Source organism: Puma concolor, chromosome D3 (assembly GCF_028749965.1).
Source record: "Puma concolor isolate L17-30 chromosome D3, mPumCon1.1.hap2, whole genome shotgun sequence".
Classification (NCBI taxonomy): domain Eukaryota; kingdom Metazoa; phylum Chordata; class Mammalia; order Carnivora; family Felidae; genus Puma; species Puma concolor.
In genome coordinates this window covers 78,473,643-78,489,234 of record NC_141678.1, presented here as the reverse complement: position 1 = coordinate 78,489,234, position 15,592 = coordinate 78,473,643, and positions in this window count along the sequence as shown.

Sequence of the window (15,592 nt, the reverse complement as noted above, 5' to 3'; positions counted from 1 at the left end):
AGGTGCCCCTTTTGGGTAGGTGGTCAACTTCTCATGTTCCCTTCCATCTTCCATGATAGTTGGTAATGTTCTAGCCGGTAGAGATTTTATCAGCATGCATCCAGAGGAGAGAATAAAATAAAGAAGGGTCCCGCACTGACCTGAAATGGACGTGTAGCAAGAGAGGGAAATAATGTATTCTAGGCCACTGAAATATCAGGGTTGTTTTTCCTCTAGCATAGCTTTGCATATGCTGAATAATACAAAAATCGGTCTATAGAAGTGGGCCACTGCTATAGCAAAGACCTAAAACAAATGACCTAAGGGCCAGGTAGGGGGTGGCAAGGACACTATGCCTGCAGTAATTTGGGACGTACATTTTACTCCTGCAGCAGGGGCCAGTGAAAACCCAACCCTGCATCAGGGGACCCATGAAGGGTATGGCCATCATACTCCTTGTTAACACCCGTCGATGAATTAAGGTGTCTTTGAGCAAAGTTCCATTAATGGTGTGGGGTCCAAAAAATCTTCTCACTTGCACAGAATGGCTTGGGGAAAAGAGACGAAGTACATACTCAGCTCTCTCATTGAAGCCTGATGGCCTCGGGGAGTTGAAATTAAACTGATAAACAGAGTCATTGGAGCAAGAAAGCAAAGAAATACAGTAAACACGAGAATTCTGTCTCAAAAAGAACTGTGGCTATTGCCATGTGGAGCTGACGGGAAGACGATACATGAGAAGCTGTTTTTGACAAAAGAAGTATTAATCAGGGGTACCTGGGTGGCTCAGTCGGTTGAGCGTCCAACTTCGGCTCAGGTCATGATCTCACAGTTTGTGGGTTCAAGCCCTGCATCAGGCTCTGTGCTGACCACTTGCTCAGAGCCTGGAGCCTGCTTCGGATTCTGTGTCTCCTCTCTCTGCCTCTCCCCCGCTCACGCTTTGTCTCACTCTGTTTCTCAAAAATAAATAAATGTAAAAAAAAATTTAAAAAAAGAAGTATTAATCAGCCTGGACAAAGCAGGTGGTGGTTATTTGAGACTATGACTTTGAGGGGCACCTGGGTGGCTCAGTCAGTTGAGCGTCTGACTATTTTGACTCAGGTCATGATCTCATGGTTTGTGAGTTTGAACCCCACGTTGGGCTCTGTGCTGACAGCCTGGAGCCTGCTTAAGATTCTCTCTCCCTCTCTCTCTTTGCCCCTCCCTCGCACACGTGTGTGTGTGTGTGTGTGTGTGTGTGTGCGCGCTCGCTCTCTCAAAATAAACACACTTAAAAAAAAGAACATGACTTTGGGTCTGTAATCAACTAAAAGCAGGAAGTGGGCTGAGAGAGCTGCTCTTCCCAGGGAGGACGTATTCTCGTTGCCCACTTCAAATGCGGCCAGAGAAGAACGAAAAAGGAAAACTTTCAGAAGTTGTAGCCAGACTTCAGGAGGACGACTGGCCGAGACACCTTTTCCCAGGAAGCAATAGGGGAACACAATCGAGGAACTTTCCCTCACCCTGGGAAGAGCCCTCAAATGTGCCTGCCCCGTGGGCGTTAGAATTGCTGTGGACCAGTGTCCCCCACTGCCTCTCTCGTCCCCGCTATGTGCGAATGGAGGCACTTAACTGTAGTTCACGTGTACTCGTTCTATTGTTGAAGGGTGGTTGTGGGGAGGGCAGAAAACTTGACTTTCTCCTGCATGGGTCCCTGAAGCAGAAGGCACCATATCCAGACCTGTTGTAAAAATGGCTCTGCATCTCCCCAAGTCCTGGGTGTAGGACCAAAAGCCACGTCGGGATGAAACTTGCTGTCGGTATTCCTTGGAGGAAGAGACGGGTGTATTTTACAGGCAGAAAGAAAAGTGAGCTGAGTGTTCAGTAGCAAAAAAGGGCAGACTTTAGCAGCCGTTGGGATTGTTCGATATTTCTTGTTTTTTCTCTTTCTAAGCTTAAAAGGAATACAGCCATCTTGCCACCTTGACATCCAGCAGGCCGTGTGACTTGCTCTGGCCCATGAAACACAAACGAAATGATCTGCGTCGTTTTCAGGCAGAAGAATTTCAGACGCAATATTTGACTTGCTTTTTTCCCTTTCCCCTGCCATGGCAACCAGCGAAGTTCCAGAAGGTGGAGGCTCTGGAAGCCTCGGTTCCCAAGTGAGGACAACACAGAGTAGAGAGTCTTGCCCACCCAACATGGACATACAGCACCAATGAAAAATAAATCTTCATTGTTTGTTGCTGCAGTATAATTTAGCTGAGGTTGACTAATACAGGTGAACATGTTTAAATTGAATATTAAAATCTGAAAAGACTGGGGCGTCTGGGTGGTTCAGTCGATTGAGCGTCCGACTTTGGCTCAGGTCATGATCTCGGGGTCTGTGAGTTCAAGCTCCGCGTCGGGCTCCGTGCTGACAGCTCGGAGCCTGGAGCCTGCTTCAGACCCTGTGTCTCCCTCTCTCTCTGCTTCTCCCCCGCTTGTGCTCTCTCTCTCTCAAAAATAAATAAACATTAAAAAAAATTTTAATCTGAAAAGGCTTTCCTCATGGATAAAAGCCAGTGTCCCTTCACAGGTAAACTTGCTTTTTACTGAGCACTTATGCTTGTTGGTACTCATATATTTCTGTTGAGATTTTTAGTGAAACAAATGATCTACTGTTTTAAATCACCTCCTTATAAGAATACCATAGATTCAGTTATACATGCCCTGTCGGGTAACATGTTTTTGCTAATTTCTTTTTTTTTTTAAGTTTCTTTGTTTTTGAGAGAGAGAGAGTGAGCAAGGGAGGGGCAGAGAGAGAGAGGGAGAGAGAGAATCCTAAGTAGGCACCATGCTATCAGTGCAGAGCCCGACATGAGGCTCAATCCCACAAACCGTGAGACCATGACCTGAGCCGAAATCAAGAGTCGGATGCTTAACGGACTAAACCCCCCCCCCCCAGGCATCCCAAATTTCTTGACACTTGTATTATGCCAGTATTTAATAATATATTCAATTTTACTTGTTTAAAATTCACCTGTTCACAATATGGTACATGATATATATTAAAAAAAAATTTTTTTTAATGTTTATTTATTTTTGAGGGAAAGAGACAGAGCGTGAGTAGGAGAGGGACAGAGACAGAGAGGGAGACACAGAATCCGAAGCAGGCTCCAGCCTCTGAGCTGTCAGCTCAGAGCCCCATGCGGGGCTCGAACCCACGAGCGGTGAGATCATGACCTGAGCTGAAGTCGGACGCTCAACCGACTGAGCCACCCAGGCGCCCCCCCACGATATTTTTAAACATATGAAAGAGACATTTGTTTTCCCATATTTATAGGAAGACAAGAGCTGCCCTTGAAGCATCTGATATGGATGAAATTAATACCTGCTGCACATCCAATCAGCTCTCGGCCTTGGGTTACAAAGTTGTCGCTGGTTGGTAACGGCAAGTATACAGACTCATCTAGGGAAAAAAATCTTTTTCCGACTGTAAGGATGGGTGCCCAGTGTCTATCGTATGCATGATTTTGCAAACGATACGAAAACATTCTTCAAATGAATACCTCATTTCTCTTTATCCAAAGTCGGACTCATCACATTTAATTCTGTGTGAGCTTATCTGTGGGAAGTTAAGATACCCGCCTTCAGGTTTGTGGCTGGCTGGCGATCTAATTTACTTCAGGGATATGGCTTACAGAACCTAGAGAAATGGAGAATTAACGTATTTCCTTCAAATCCCAGGTGTTTACAGCGAACTTCTCTGATAAACGCCTGAAGTGTGTGCGTCTTCTCTGTTTCCTCCTCTCTTGTGAATATTGTCTCTGCAGCTTGGAACGACCCCTTCTCCAACAGTCAGAATCCTTCCTGTCGTCATAGGTACGGCTCCAACGCTAATCTTTCACCCAACGGTTGACAGAGGCAGTAATGAAAATGATAGATTACATTTTTAACTAGAAGCCAGTATTATTTAGGTTCCCATGTGCCAGGTGCTGGGCAAATGCTTTGGGTGATTATCTCATTTAATTCTTGTTATAAGCTTATGTCTTGGAACTGTTATTATCCGCATTAGTCATTCTTTGGCTCAGAATTCCATAATTATAGCAATGCTCTATCATGCCTTTGCAACAGACATACCTGGGTTTGATTCCTAGCCCTAAAACTCACTAGACTAGCTGTGTGACCTTGAACGCATTATTTAACTTTTCTAAACCTACCTGTACGAGAATGAAAATAGCTAACAAGTCACGAGCGTGCCTGTGGTCCTGAGATGCCCCTTCCTCCACACGCCAGGGTGCCCAGTGCCTCCCTTTTGTTTTAAATCCCGTGTCATCTTGGTTCTTGGCTTACTCTTTTATTTCGGTGGAACACATGTTCCAGATGCTTTCCGAGAAAGTAAACATGAGCCAGAAGCCTGTGTTCGGGAGACCTCACGTGTCTGCTGTTTTATTTATTTGAATGCTTCTTTAAGAGGCACTTAGAGCCTCCTCTTTCTGACCTCTTCATGGTTCATCCATGTTAATCAGCTTGTTTCTGGATTTTTCTACCAACTTAGGCTGATTTTCTTTGGTTCATCAAGTGCAGCACTATTTATCTGAGTGCTTTGCTGCCTTCTGAGAGTGTGCGTGTGGCTGTTCTCTCTCCATAGTCTCTTTGTCCTGTGGGTTTATGCTTCTTTCTACATCTCTTTATTGTAATGCAGTGCTGTTGGGGTTTTAGCGGGAACACAGATACCCACAAATATTCCACCCACTATCTTGGACCAGAAGTAAGGACTGTCATTATCTTCACATGAAAATTGGGAGGCGTGACTGGTGTTCTCATCCAACCAGAGAGTTACCTCTTTTATTTAAAGGAAGAGTTGGAGTGGGAAGTTAAGGATATCCATGTGGGACAAGTTGATGTTAAAGTTCCCAAGGGACATTCAGATTGAGATTTCTCAGAGACCTTTGGATAGAAGAGCCTGGAGCTCAGGAGAGAGTTCCAGGTTAGATAAGGATGTTTGCAGGCTTCAGGAGGGAGGGGACAGTGAGAACGTGTGGGGACAGCAGTGGATGGAGGACAGAATATCAGTAAGGGTCAAACAGATGACAGCATTTTGTAAGGATTAGATTATGACCCGGGCTCTTGTTTTGTTTTGCTACTCCCCAATTTCTGAGATTAAAAAAAAAAATCTTTTTTTTTTTTAAATGTTTATTTATTTTTGAGACAGAGAGAGACAGCGCATGAACAGGGGAGGGGCAGAGAGAGAGGGAGACACAGAATCCGAAACAGTCTCCAGGCTCTGAGCTGTCAGCACAGAGCCCGACGCGGGGCTCGAACTCATAAACTGCGAGATCATGACCTGAGCCGAAGTCGGCCACTTAACCGACTGAGCCACCCAGGCGCCCCTAAAAAAAAAAAAAAAAATCTTAAAAAAAAATGTTTTTTAATGTTTATTTACTCTTAAGAGAGAGAGAGAGCAAGCAGGGGAGGGGCAGAGAGGTGGGGGATAGAGGGTCCAAAGTGGGTTCCGTGTTGACAGCACAGAGCCGGATGTGGGGCTCGAACTCATGGACCCCAAGATATGACCCGAGTCGAAGTCGGATGCTTAACCGACTGAGCTCCCCAGGGGACCCCTAAAAAAATCTTGTAAGCAAAGTGTCAAACATCCTTTTTTTATGTTCCAAATAGACTTTTTTGGGGGGACTAATTTTGGGTTCACAGCCAGTTGAGCAGAAACTACGGAGAGTTCCCCTCTTCTCCCTGCGCACCCACACGCACAACCTCACCATCAACATCCCCTACTATGGTGGGACATTTGTTACAACTGGCCAACTACGGTGACCTATTATCACCCAAAGTGTGCGCTCTATGGGCTTTGACAAATACGTAATGACGTGTATCCACCATTATAGTATCACACAGAGTAGTTTCACTGCCCTAAAAATCCTCTGTTCAATTCGCTTCTCTATTTATTTTTTGGGAGAGAGAGAGAACACAAGCGGGGGAGGGACAGAGAGAAGGGGAGAGAGAGAATCCTAAGCTGACAGTGCAGAGCCTGACATGGGGCTGGAACTCCTGAACCGTGAGATCATGACCAGAGCTGAAATCGAGAATTGGACACTTAACTGACTGAGCCACCCAGGCGTCCCTCAATTCTCTCTTTTTAGGGAATTATGCAACTTACTCTAGACTCCAGTGCTGCTTCCTGAAGCTTAGCCGACATGAAACCAGAACGGTGCAGATAGTGGGGATAAGAAAGCCAAGATAGATGGAGGGTTGCTCCAAAACCTGTGGACTGCCTTCAAAGGTCTAAGTGGTTTGTAGCAATTCACTGAAAACTGCCTTCCTCCTTCAACACCCGCAGGCTGCAGACAGGCTAGAACCAGCCATCCTGCCATGGAAATAGGTCATCCCAGCTCATCATCCAATAAATGTTGACAGGAAGCCAAACACTCCCAACTCGATTAGCAAGGCAGTGTTCCTCAGTTACTAGACGAAATCACACATATGCTTACTACATTCAAATATGGTAGCCGTAACATCCTTTGAGGGGGAAAAAAATCAATCACTATTTTCGGGAGGATTTGCCTCTTGACTATTCCAACGGGGAGGGGAATCAGTGCACATGGCATGGCCCCTGTAAATGAAATGAAAGGGATTCGAGTCCCAATTGATGATGCCAGCCAGTCTCTCTGGCAGGTCGAAATAGTTCTCAGGGAAGGGCTTTGAAGGGTGTCTGGCTGGTTCAGTCAGAAGAGCAGGTGACTTTTTTTTTTAAGTTTACTTATTTATTTTGGCAGAGAGACAGAGAAAGCTAGTGGGGGAGGGGCAGAGAGAGAGAGAAGGAGAGGGAGAGAGAGAATCCCAAGCAATCACTGTCAGCAAAGAGCCTGATGTGGGACTTGAACCCATGAACCATGAGATCGTGACCTGAGCTGAAACCAAGAGTCAGACACTTAACCGACTGAGCCACCCAGGCACCCCTAACCTGTGACTCTTGATCTCAGTGTTGGGTGTTCAAGCTCCATGTTGGATGTAGAAATTACTTAGAGAGAGAGAAGGGAAGGAAGGAAGGACGGACGGGCAGGCAGGCGGGAGGAAGGAAGGGAGGGAGAGCAGGCGGGCTTTCAATCAGCACAGGGTTCTGTGCTGTGAAGCAAGATAGAGACAAGTTTGATCTGAAAATATTTTTTTTTTTTTAATTTTTTTTTTTTTCAACGTTTATTTATTTTTGGGACAGAGAGAGAGAGAGAGACAGAGCATGAACGGGGGAGGGGCAGAGAGAGAGGGAGACACAGAATCGGAAACAGGCTCCAGGCTCCGAGCCATCAGCCCAGAGCCCGACGCGGGGCTCGAACTCACGGACCGCGAGATCGTGACCTGGCTGAAGTCGGACGCTTAACCGACTGCGCCACCCAGGCGCCCCGATCTGAAAATATTTAAAGGCGAGTGTTACCGGTTAGTCACCCAGGCAATGAAAAGATCGCCATGGGATCTTGAAGACTGTCTGATTTTTAGTGAACTTACCCAAAACATATCCTATGGTTGTGCTAGGACAATGGTTTTCCCTCTTGCCTGCCCATTAGGATAACCTGGAAGACAGGTGCAGTGATTCCTCAGGTGGCAGGGGCAGACTTCTGACTTAGCTGGACCGAGGGGGACCTGAGTATCTGTTCATCTTAAAATCGCCTTCTGGTGGTTCTACAAGCAGCCAGGGTTGAGATGTGCCGCGTGAGTTAGCTTTACCTGTGCTCCCCATAGCAGGAGGAGGTCTGCACCCACTGACAAAGGTGACCCCGTGACCAAGGAACCCACCCACCGACAGAACAAGACCACAGTCACATGATTCCTGTTGGATGGATGGAAGTCAGGTGCCCTCCCCACAATGCAGATAAAGAACCGAAGCTGGGAGAGGCGAGCACCCTCACTCGGGTCACACAGCAAGACTTGTGCCAGGTAGAGAATCAAGTTCTCGGCCGGAGACTAGACTTACTTCTTTTGCTTCTTTGTCACACTGTGTTCTGTTCCCAATTTCAAAACTCAGCTCGCCTGGCATAGCTTCAAAGATGCATGCTCCCTCGCACGTTTGCACTGCCTGGGACAGGAGAGGGACCTCTGTCTGGTTCCGTGTTTATGAGGGGCTTGCTTCTCGAAGGCAGACGGGCTGGGGGCAGGGCAGAGGTGGCGGGAAGGATCAGGACTGACCAGCTTTTGGGTGCCCTGCCACTGTTTCCATCACAGCAACTCCTGTTTTACCTATTACATCTTTTGGTCTTTTGTAGAAAAAAAATTTTTTGAGGGAAAAGTGTCCAATGCTAAGAAACAGAAAAAATAATATTAAACTTCATGATTTAGTCTAATTAATCCCCTAGTGTTGTAAAAGCGAAAACGAGGCTGAGAAGTTCACAGACATTTCCAAGGCCTAATCAACTGGTTGAGCGTCCAACTCTTGATTTTGGCTCAGGTCATGATCCCAGGGTTGTGGGATCGAGCCCCGTGTTGGGCTCTGGGCTCAGGGTGGAGCCTGCTTAAGATTCTCTCTCTCTCTCTCTCTCTCTCTGACCCTCTCCCCTACTTGCTGCCTCTCTGTCGCTATCTCTAAAAAATAAAAAGTTTGGGAGCACCTGGGTGGCTCAGTCTGTTCAGCGTCCACTCTTGATTTTGGCTCAGGTCACGATCTCATGGTTCTTGAGTTTGAGGCCCGCGGTAGGTTCTGTGCTGACAGTGTGGAGCCCGCTTGGGATTCTAGCTCCTCCTCTCTCTCTCTGTTCCTCCCCCCCTCTCCTAAAATAAATGAATAAACTTTAAAATTTTTTTTAAATCTTAAAAATTTAAAGAAAAAGTAGCCTCTTGCTCTGTATCCGTATTTTCAGAGTTATAACCACAAACCACATAGTGACCCAAACTTAGAGAATGATGTTAAGTAACAATAATACCTTTTGTATTATTCCTGATTTTATTCATAACACCTACAATGTTTGAAGGATGAGCCTGTTTGTTGCCTAGATGGATATTTTGAGGATGTTAAGAAAAAAAAACATCTATTACAAGACAGTTCATTAGAATGAGAGCATTATAAGCCTCTGAAGAGACCATGCTGTGAGGTGATGGATGTGCTAACGAGCCTAATTGCGGTAATCATTTGACAAAGATACGGATATCACATTGTAGTACATCTTAAACTTACACAATGTTATACGCCAATTGTGTTTCAATAAAGCTGGAAAGAGAGAGACAGAGAGAGAGAAAAAGAAGCAGCTGAAGGCCCAAACTAAGCAATTGATTTTGTTTCCTCTATCTTTGGAAGATTTGGACCTATGCCCTCCTCATCTAGGTGGCCCAATTACTGGTATTGTTACTAGATATTTGTAACACAGGCAAAAGGGAGAAATGTCACCTTCCCTTTTTATAGACTTGGAATCAAATATAAGATGCTTACCTATACAAAGGAAGTAAGTGACTGTTCTCTGGTAATAGCCTAAAGAAGAGACGTCGTATTTAAATACGAACAACTGGTCTGTAACCAAACAGCTTATTTAATGGACTCTGCTCTTTTTGTCAGGCTTATTAGGACCTTGATTGTTTTAGTAGGCTTCCTAAAATAATTTGTGCTTTTCCTTATCCTTTACTTCAGGGAATATTCTTTCTGGCCTTTTTATGACCCTTCACAAGGACAGTAAGTTACACCATGACATCAACTTCTTTTCCAAAATGTGTTCCAATAGTTGTTTTGAGAAAAAAAGAAATTTTCTGTGGTTAAATACACTTGGGAAACATTGGATTAAAGTAACGTAAACAGGTTTTTTCACTTTAGGACCTCCCAAACCTTTAATATGCTGTGTGTATTACGAATCTTGTGACACACAGCACAGAGTGCTTCCCAAACCCATTTTTCTGTAGAATTCCTTTCTCGGGGGCCAGCTGACAAGCAAGGGGCCAAGTGCCATCAGGACACACGTTAAGAAAATCAGAATTAGACTAAGAACCACAGAAGCAACAAAGGCATAATAATTGACTTTGACCAACAGCAGTGGGCTTGAGTGCGTTGACAGACTTCAGCTGGAACACGTGTAAATCTGGTATATTAAAGAATGTGTTGCTTTTCAAAATACACCGGAGGACCATGGCATGCCGCCGGTGGGAGCTGGCCATGCCGTCAGTGGCTAGTAATGAGGTAGACGAATGAGCCTATGCGTTGGTCATACAGATGCGAAATGATTGCGAGTTTTCTTGGGCGTATCATGAAATGCAGTATTGCTTTAGGCTTGGGAAAAGGTTCAAGGTAAAAGACATTGTCCTGGAACTCAATAAAGGGACTCAAGGAGCAGCATCACCAACAATTAAAGACTTTTGTATTAAGAGACTGATCGTGCTGGGGAGCCTGGGTGGCTCAGTTGGTGAAGTGTCTGACTTGATTTCCGCTCAGGTCATGATCTCACGGTGGTGAGATGGAGCCCTGTGTGGAGTCTGCTTAAGATACTCTCTCTTTCTCTCTCTCTCTCCCTACCTCCACCCCCCCCCCCCCCCGCAAAAAAGAATAATCATGCTGTCTTCCAAAAAAATGTCCTTAAAGATCACAAAAGGTTGATTAATGACTGTGTTAGTCAGGGTCCTTCAGAGAATAAAACCAGTAGGATATATAATATATCCTCAAAACCCAAGCAGGCACCTTCGAGACTGTTGTCTCAGGTTGACTAACCAACTGATATTTCCAGAGAGTCTTGGTTCAGCCTCTTTGTCGCAATTTCGTCGCAGTGGAAACCAGTAGACTCCTGGGGCGTTTCACCTCACTGTAAAATGGGTCTCTGGCCAGACTTGGGCGAGAGATCAGGAAATGCAGACCAACATTAAATTGTAGGGGATTCCTTTTCTCTACTAAACAGAGTAGAGATCCAAATGCAAGGTCTAGTGTATGACCTTAGGTAAGCCGTTTACTGGGTGGTCTCAGTTTTCTCATCTATGAAAGGGAAATGATAAGGAGGTGATGATCGTAGCTGAAACATAATAGGCTCTCTTCATGACACCGTAAGGGACACCCGGACAAATGGAACTGAGGAGAGTGGCCAGGATGGTGAGAAGGGTGGAAATCCACACGTGTTTGAAGAAAACGGGCATAGTTAACCAAATACAAAAATACTTTGCGTGGCAAGATAACTGTCTTTGACTCTTCCAAAAGCTATTCTGTGGAAAAAAAATAAGAATAAATTTTAAAACCTGGGCCAGGGGGTGAAAGGGACAAGAATCCTATCAAGGAAGATTTTTTTCAACAGAACTATTTTGTGATCTAACGGTATGACAGTGAATTTCCTATCACTAGAGAATTGTGATAGAAAACAAATGACCACTTACGTTATAAGTACATCAGGCTTCAAATGGGAAGTGCAGTTGGAAAACATTAAGCTTGTCTTCAACCTGGAAATTCTAATTCTTTATGTGTATCTTGATTATCTTATTTAAAAATGAACTAACGTGTGAGAAAAAGAGGTTTTTTTTTTTTTTAATTCTTTTTTATTTCTGAGAGAGAGCGAGATGGAGAGAGTGCGAGCAGGGAAGGAGCAGAGAGAGGGAGACACAGACTCCCCCACAGAGGGTGACTGTGGAAATTATCTGCGTGACAGAGAAGAAAGCAGCTCATCACCTACATCACTTAGAGCATCTGGCTCAGTGCCAGATGGACCCACGGACCAAGACAGCATCCTACAGAAAGCTCAGCATGTGACACTTGTTAGACTATCCCAATTCTTGAGTTCTGCAGCCTTGCACACGTGCATTGTCAAGTAAATAGCATGCATTTTGGACATATGGTACAAAACATTAGCACACACTTTCGTCCTGGAAGTGTTTTTAATTTTCTCAGATTTATTCACCGTCAAGTAACCTATGTGTCACCAACCTTGTCCTGCAAACAGTTCACATTTACCACAGAATGATGAGTACACTCAGAATGACTCAACTGGGGGCATTTTGGAGGGAAATGACATCTCATTTATATTGAGCCCAGGTTTTTTTGGTCTAACTTAAAATTTCAAACTATTCCTCCTCGATGGTCTGCTGGATAACTTTTGGCTTACCTAGAAGAGCCTGTCTTTCTTGGCAAGGCAAGCAGAGTTGGTGGTGGTCTTCGTTAAATCTTCAACAGATTTTTGGGGCGCCTGGGTGGCTCAGTCGGTTGAGCGTCCGACTTCGGCTCAGGTCATGATCTCACGGTCCGTGAGTTCGAGCCGCGCGTTGGGCTCTGTGGTGACAGCTGGGGGCCTGGAGCCTGCTTCGGATTCTGTGTCTCCCTCTCTCTCTCTGCTCCTCCCCTGCTCACACTCTGTCTGTCTCTCAAAAATAAATAAAGATTAAAAGAAAATAAATCTTCAACAGGTTTTTATTCTGATAGCAGTTATGAGTGTGACCCAACGTCCTGTCTGACCACTTGAGTATGAGGCCAAACTGCTAAAAATGATTCAGGAGGGCTCTTTAGATGCAACAACTTTAAATACAGAGAGAACAGGAAAGGAAAGAACCCCAGAGACATATAAGAAACCCAGTTGTTCAGGAAATAACGACCGCCAACTGCTGAAATCCAAGAAAAAGCCCCAGGACTGAAGCCGAGAGGAGTGAAAAGAGTTGGTAAATGAGAAAGAGAATTACGGGAGGCTTCGTTAATACTTTCCAAGGAGGAAATATGTGGTCAGGAAGTGGTTTAAGACTATTCAAGGAGGGGCGCCTGGGTGGCTCGGTCAGTTGAGCATCCGACTTCGGCTTGGGTCATGATCTCGCAGTTGACGAGTTCGAGCCCCGCGTCGGGCTCTGTGCTGACAGCTCAGGGCCTGGAGCCTGCTTCTGATTCCGCGTCTCCCTCTCTCTCTGCCTCTTCCCCCGCTCATGCTCTGTCTCTCTCTGCCTCAAAAATAAAGATAAACATTAAAAAAAATTAAAAAGACTATTCAAGGAACACAAATCTATGAAAAAACAGAATGAAGAAACAGGGAATGTTCATTTAAATAAAGTAAATCGTGCAGAGGGAATCCTAACCCACCTCATACATGATCGCTTGGAATCTGCCTCCAGAAACACGGCATTATCTGAGAGTGTCTGAGGGATGGAGAGGCAGATGAGAGAAAAAAATTGATTATGACGGCCTTCCTGACGGCATGGAGATATACTTTATCACCTACCTGTGTGAGGCTTGCAGGCCTTGCTTCTACATCATCCTAAAGCAGTCTGCCCATGACGTTGGACAGTCTTGGCAGAGGCAAGGAGGAGAAAAAAAATGTCAATAAAAAACAACAAGCTTTAAGCTCCCAATTGGTCTCCCAGTGGAAAATGGCTTCCAGAGGCCACCTAAGGAAGGAATCTCTGGGAGCACTGCTTTAGTCTGCAGCCAGTGCTCCAGCCCTTTCCCAGAGCTCACTCCTACTCTTTCCCAGAAGGAAGAGAAATCCAAGTTCTCCAAGCTGAGGCTAAGACATGGCAAGGAATATAGAGATGGATTGAGAATGGGTGAAGTCCCAGAGAATTCTTCTGTCTTAAGACTTTGGTCCTCCCATAAGCCTGCAAGGCAATACGATGATGTCATGACTAGAAACGCTCAGCATCCGCTACTCCAAAAGGGAAGAAATGGAAAAGTAGAGCGTGGGAGTCCAGAGTTCAGCCCCAACATCCAAAAGCGAGAAGGCCTCCTGGCTTCCCTAAACCATTTTGAGGAGCCAGGGATTATCAACACCTCATGACACTCTGGCAGCTTCCATACTAGAGGTCCCAGCAATAATCCCATCTGCAAATCCAGGCCCAGGCAACAGTCGTTCCGAGAGCACTTGCCCCCAGTTGCTGGGCTAGGCTGTGTTACCAGGAGCTGGCAGAATACACAGCTATGAAAAATGACATCTCGAGGCTGTAGGTGTTCAGTGTCACAGAGACAGTACAAAGGCCTGTGAGTTTTCAGAGCCAGAGACAGCTGATGACAGCCTCTTGAGCTGCTGTCCTTCAATTCCAAGCTAAGTGGGTGCTCCGGTGACCTCTAGCTTTGGCTGTGTCCCAAAGGCTTACGGTAGAGATACAAACCCAGTCAATAGTATATAAACCAGGATTGTGCGGTCACTGCAAAACCAGTCATGCAAGATCTACAGTTGTAGGATGTGGGCAGCATTCTGACAATGGCAGTGATTGACTGAGGGAAAAGGGAATGAGCCAAGCAAGCACATCCTATTTACTGATTCTTAAATAGGTCACCTGCCTTTTCTCTCTGATTTTATTAATGTTTTTAGGACCATAGAACCGTTTAGCAATGGAAAAGACCATTGTAACTTAGTACCTGACTCTCTGCCTAAGTTCTGTGGCTAGGATGAGAGCAAAGAAACTACCGGCTTTGGGGAACTATATATTACAATTTGGAACTTACGATCTAGTTTGGAACATCAGATGAATAGACAAAATGGCTTGATACCTGGGGAGCGAGGTGGGGACGTGATAGAGCATTAGGGGCTGGAGAAGCAAGGTGGGTTAGGGGCCCAGCGAAGATACAGAAGAAGCTCAGGTCAGACATACAAGGTTCGGTTGTGTTTGGGACCTGGTTATCTGGCAAGGGCCGAAGGCAGGGGCATTTTGTGTGGGGAGTATAGAGCGATTCACCTAATAAATATAGAAGGTTCAGTATTGAGGAGTCATTGGAAAAAAGAGAAGCCAAGTAGAGAGGTTAAGAACATGATTTGGTGGCTCAGTTGGTTGAGTGTCTGACTCTCGATTTTGGCTCGGGTCATGATCTCATGGTTCGTGAGTTCGAGCCCCATGTCGCCCTGTTGGCACAGAGCCTGCTTGGGATTCTCTCTCTTGTTCCCTCTCTGCCTCTCTCCCCCCTCAAAAATAAAGAAATGAACTTAAAAAAAAAAAAAAAAAAACATGGGTTTGGAGACCAATTTGGATCCCAGCTGGATTTCCTTGTAGCTGTGTGACCTTCATCAAGTTATCTCAACTTCGGAGTCTCAATTTCTTCCTCACCTGTGAGATGGTGCCGTTCACCCCATCAGGTCGTGAGGATCTGAAGAGAAAACCCATGTTCAGTGCCTGGATAGGCAAGCTGGCAACAAAGATTAGCTCTTATGTGTTTTTAGTCTCCATGAGAGTAGGGACTCTGTCTGTCATTGTTTCCTAACACAGCACATAATGAACTGGCAACACACGTTCTGGAATAAGTGAGTATTGAAATATATACTTATGGGGCGCCTGGGTGGCGCAGTCGGTTAAGCATCCGACTTCAGCCAGGTCACGATCTCGCGGTCCGTGAGTTCGAGCCCCGCGTCGGGCTCTGGGCTGATGGCTCAGAGCCTGGAGCCTGTTTCCGATTCTGTGTCTCCCTCTCTCTCTGCCCCTCCCCCGTTCATGCTCTGTCTCTCTCTGTCCCCAAAAAAATAAACGTTGAAAAAAAAAAAAGAAATATATACTTATATATAAATAATATAAACATTTAGGTTGAAATATGTGTATGTTTAAATGTGTATAAAATATACATATTTACATATAAATAATGCAAATGAATGAACAAAAGATCTGAAAGAGCAGAGTAACCCAAGTGAACATACTCAGAATCTCGTCACCAAGAAGGGTACCAAGTTTCTTTAAACCAGTTGTCACAGTTATTTAGATAGAAATTCCTCCTCATGGGTATTTCCTCCTTCAG